Below are 6,100 nucleotides of genomic sequence, written 5' to 3' on the forward strand. Positions count from 1 at the left end.
AATGCTACAAATCTTCAAGACAAGGTTGACTTAGTCCTAATCTTTAGTATTATAATGAGGGAAGGGGATGCATTGTTGACTTAAATTCACATTATTAAAATTTTAAATTTCAAAAAGTACCCTTACACTAGTTAGTATGCAAATTTTAATTAAAATAATATTAAATTTAATTTTAACATAATCAAATACTCATATTTTGGATCTTTTACGACACTAGTAGACCCCGCACGTGCAGGTTGCATGTATGGTCATATCATAAACGTCACACTTGCTCCTAAATCTATTAGACATTTCTTAACCACTTGATTACTAATGTGAATAGAAATCATCGGACAAGACGAAAGTGTAATATGAGGTTTGATCTTAAAGTTCCTCCAGCTTGACTACTTTAAAAGAAAAAAACAGAATTGAAAACTTGAGTTTTTTCCTCGTTAAAAGTATATTAGAAAATTCTAACTTTGTAAGGGTCATAAATTTTGTAATTACTAATTGTATAAAATCATTAAGAATTCCTTTCTATTTATCAACTTATTTTGTTTCTTGACAGAAGATGACTTCTTGTTACTTGCCTTTCAAAATAGTCTTTTAAGTTTGTTGTCCTAACCAATGGTTCAAGCCTTTTCAAAGCCATAAAAAATTTAATTGTGCAATACTGGGAAAATGGTGATATTACAATGGAACCTCTAAATTTTTAGCAGAAACAAATAATCTGCTACTGTTAGATTCCTCTCAATATCACCATTTTCCACTTACCATTCATTCTTCTTATGGAAAGTGCAATTTTAGTGTTCCAAGATTTGGGACTGCTAAATCTCTAAATTCTAGAAAAGGAATATAATTATGCCCATTCCCCAAAACAGAACAAGAACCATACACCCTTTAAAAAAAAAAAATCCAAATCCTTTAACTCGAAAATAAATCCTTACATTTTATCCTCCTGCCCATTCTTTTTTAATTTTTTTGGGCACCTTTACCTTTGTCCAATAGAACATATTTACGTGTACGAACAACTTTAGAGTTTTTTAGATCAAATTGATTTAGGAATTTCAAGTTATAAATCCTAAATGATTCTCATATCGACTCTGGTCTTTGTATGCATGAAATTTGCTTCTACATTACATGAGGAAAAGAGCAATTATCCATTATTAGTAGTTTGTAGATAATTTATATATCAATAAATCAAGGTCCGGAGCTATTATCACAATTCGCATATTAACACCATTACGTAAAATGATATGAAAAATGGAGATAATACCAATCCACACAATGATATGAGAAATGGGGATAATACACTGTGAAAATTGAAGTATTAATGGATGTTTGGAGCTTAATGTGAAATTCATAATATGGGTAATGTAATATTATAGTTTGTTTACTATTAAGGATAAGCTTTCCACTAAACTTACTCTACAAATGATGAAAAATATTATAATTAGAAACTACAAGCATATTACATTTGTAAAAGTTGGCCCATAAAAATGTGGAAAAATGAAGGTATTCTTACACTTCTTCAAGGACATTCAAGTGGACTGGGAACTTTCAATGTAAAATTGTTGCAAGAAATATCCCTGCATGGCTTAGGGCATGAAACGGCTTGAGTTCGAACCGGATACGAGTATATCCATATCCGAATCTTTTATTCTAATCCATATCTGGATCCGAATCTAACTCGGATCCTATTAGCTAAAATCATATTCGAACCATTTTATTTTTATCAAACGAATATGCAGATCTGACCAAATTAATTGATTTGGGTCGATCAGATAATTTCGAACCGTTCAAGGTAATTTAAATAAAAATCACTAAAGGTGTGACTTGAATTCAAGACCTATTTATTTACTGAGGGAGGCCTAAGTTGTTGTGGTTTGTGGAGTTTGATAGTACTAGTCAACAAGCAGGTATTGTAAATCAAGCCATGCTTTCATGCTAGTCGAACTTGCTAGGGGGTTTGAGGGGGGTCAGTAACCCTGAATTTTTTTCCTAAGGATATTATCTTAATTTTACTAATAGTATGTAAAACCTTAGTTAGGCTTCTGGGGTGTTTATATTTCTCGTTTTGGTGAAAGGGTGTAATCTATAATTGCGAGTTTTCTCTTTATAGTGGAATTAGTGTGATCCGTAGACGTACCTCAATCTTGAGGGAGCCACGTAAAATCTCTGTGTTTCTTTGTGTGATTGCATCTTATGTTTGTTTTTTGATTCGTTTTCTTATTTCGATTGCAACTGTTTTCTTGACAAAAGTCATTATACCCAACATTTATTATTTGTAAAAAATTATCTTGAAAAATATAAAATATAACTTACAAAGTAATATATCATTCGGATCTAGGTAAATATAATGATAGATCCGGATCTAACTCGGTTCAAGAGACATCAACCCATATTCGATTCATTTTTTAATTTGTATATATTTGAAGAAATCAAACCCACTAAATTCGGATCACTCGGATTTCATATAAAATCCGACCCATTTCAAGCCCTAATTGCATGCCAACAAGCATATGTTGACTTAAACCAGAACAAATTCAAGGAGTAAAAGAATGCATGATTAATGAAAAAAAAATATTAACTCAACATAAAACCTTACGTTTGCTTGAATGCAAACATGCCAAGAGAAGGAAAATGATCAAAGCCACAAGAATCCCAAACACTAGTCCAATAGAAGCTTACGATTAGATATTCCCAACAAATATTCCCAATACCATGTACTTGTCTCTTTTGACAAATTGATTCAAGTGAAAATGATATCAGAAGAGGAAACTTAAGATGGATGATACGCTAAACGACAAACCACTATCTACCTACATAAATTAAATTTCATTTCTTGCATGGATCACCATACTGGCAGTCAAACACTACAGGCCTCTAAATTTCAATAAAAACCTCAAATTAAATTAAATATAAATTACTAAATAACTTAGTAAGAAAAATTGTAACAAATAAAAAACTATACAATTGAAGATAGAATAATAATAATAATAATAACATAAAAAATAATCAATTATTAAAAAAAAAAATAGATTTTTATGTTTTTTCTCAAAATCAACCATCTTCAACCCCTGAATCAGATTTTAAGGTTGAAAAGAAGAAGAAGACGAAGACTCACACTTATGTTGATGTCGATATCGTCAACATCAATCCAACTAAACCCTTGATTTTTCTCCTAAAGTTTTTCTGGCAAGCAAAACCTTTGATTTTCTCCCCCAAAATCTGTCATCTTCAACATCTAACAAAACTCATGATTTTTCTCCTACAATATTGTGTGCCTACTTAAATAGGATCACAAAAATAATAATAAAAGAAGATAAAAGATTGAGATTGATCTCGTTCAAGGGAGATCAGACCACCTAAGCCACCAATTTGAGATGATAAATCTCTAATCCAATTAAGGACTAAATGTCTTTTCTTTGTCCCTTTCATTAACCTCACAATGAATTTAAATACAGAAAAATACTACCTTAACTACCCACTTATCCAAACTACACACTCTCCTATTCATTCAAGGAACTATCCCATAATCATAACTCCTACACAATTCGTAACTACCCTTACACGTTACATACTCATAACCTAAGATTCCTTAACTAATTGAAACTCTAAAATAATTAAAATAAAATACATTAAGATGCATCAAATCTTGATACAAGAGAATAATTTCTAGACATATAACATTCCCTACCCCTTGTAAAAAAATCTTATCCTCAAGGTTTCAATCTAGAAAGTATTCCCTCCCCTTTCATCTTCAATTTCATCTCCATCATCTTGCCCGTCGGTTTCTCCCATTTCCTCTGACCAATTCCCCTCTAAAAGGAAAAGTTTCTGAACTTTGCATTTATAGCATTGGGAGAATTTCTCATCGCAATTATAACATAACACACGGTCTCTATGCTCTTTTATCTCTATAGGTGAGAGTCGTTTGAGAGAAACTGATAATGGTTTTCTTAAAGGAATGATTATGTTGGTGTCATTTGTAGGGTTGTTCAGCCTCCTTCGAACCAATATTTTTTCTTCTTGCATGCAAGCGAGGCCGATTGTATCAATGAGTGTTGTTGGTTTCAACATCTGAGCACTCAAATGAATTTCTTCCTTTAATCCTTCCACAAAATAGCTCACCATGAAGGACTCATTAAGACCTTCAGTTATGTTTGCTAACTCTTCAAACTGAGTTTGATATTGCTCCACTGAAGACATTTGTCGCAGTTTAGATAACATAGTCGTTGGATCCTCGTATGGTGAAGGGCCGAATCTAACTTACAAAGCTAAAGCAAAGAACTCCTAATTTGAAATCGCTCCTGACCATTCCATCCAATGAAACCATTGGAGTGCCTTCCCCTTCCATGTGAAAGGAGGCTATAAGCAACCTTTGTGTGGAGGGTGTCTACTAGTGTAAGGAGAATTGCTCTGCCTTATAAAGCCAACCATCTGGATCCATCCTAGTAAACTTTGGAAATTTCATGTGTATAGTCCAAGTCTGAATTCCCCTGTCAACATCAAATTGATGAGGTTCACTTGGTCGGTTAACGGTTATGTTGGAACTCTCCTTTATCTTCTTGCCTTGTTCTTTGGAGAAGTGCTCAAATTTGGTGTTCATACTCAAAACCTTCATCATTAGTTTATTAAGCATCTTCTCATGGATTTCTATGGTTTCTTTCAAGATACCCATCATTTTATCGAGTTTGGCATTTTATGTTCCTTCTGCTATTCCATAATTTACTACTCTGATACCAATGTTGCGTGCCTACTTAGATCGGATGACAAAAGTAATAAAAGAGAAGAAAAATATTAAAATTGATCTCGTTCGAGGGAGATCGGACCTCCTAAGTCACCAATTCAAGATGGTGAATCTCCAATCCAATTAAGGACTAAATATATTTTCTCTGTCCCTTTCATTAATCTCACAATGAATTTAAATATAGAGAAAAACTATCTTAACTACCCACTTATCCAAACTACCCACTCTCCTATTCATTCAAGGAACTATCCCATAACCATAACTCCTACACAATTTGTAACTACACTTCACGTTACATACCCATTACCTAAGACTCCTTAATAATTGAAACTCTAAAACAATTAAAATAAAATACATCAAGATGCATCAAATCTTGATACAAAAAAATAGTTTTTAGATACATAATACACAATCTGTCATTTTCAACCTCTAACCACCAAAACCCTTGTTTTTCTCTTAAAATCTCAAGGGCGTTGTTGTTGTTGGCTAATTGAAGGATTAAAAAATGGGAGAGAAGATTGAGCGTCACATTTCTCGATTTCTTATGTGTTGGCCTCCCATTTGAGAATGAATCGGTGGTGCAAGAAGAAGTAAATACATTTTTTTAATTAAAAAAAACAAAGAAGCAAGTCGATAGGAAAGAAAATAAATTTTCAAGGTACAGACATGAGTCAAAAAACCTGTCATTCTCTTTCTTTCTCTCTTATTTAAGATTTTCTTTTCATTTTTATTACTAGTAAATGATAGACTAAGATGAAACCAATGAAGATATCTAATAGTTTATCAGGATATAGACATGAGACAAAGAAACCTTATCATCTTATTTCTTTCTCTCTTATTGAGGAATTTCTTTCTATTTTTATTACTAGTAAATGATAGATGATAGACTACGATAAAACCAATAGAGATAGTAATTTGATTATGTCATTGTTGGCAACAAAGGTTGATTACAAACTTAAAAAGGAATATCCAAGTTCAAGATTCTAAGATTGAGCATATGTACGAGCATGAAACCACACCGATGTATGTTTGCATGTAAACTGCGTTGATTCCCACTACGTATTCATGCAAACAAAGTACTTGTCAAAGTCCTATGATTGAAGGAGGGATAATCACCTACTAGGAGAGGAAGAGTTGGAATACACAGTAAGAACAACACTTAAACACACACACACACACACACACACACACACACACTTTATTTGTTTTTTTAGCAAAATGGATATTCATTGTGTAGTTGTAGAGAAATCAAAATAGATCAAGATACAATCAAACACAAAAAAAAAAATACATAGATTTTTACGTGGTTCCCTCAAAATTAAGGTACATTCACAAATCATATTGATTCGACTATGACGATTAAATTCT

Source organism: Akebia trifoliata, chromosome 15 (genome assembly GCF_017979445.1).
Source record: "Akebia trifoliata isolate Shusen 1 chromosome 15, ASM1797944v1, whole genome shotgun sequence".
NCBI classification, from domain to species: Eukaryota; Viridiplantae; Streptophyta; class Magnoliopsida; order Ranunculales; family Lardizabalaceae; genus Akebia; species Akebia trifoliata.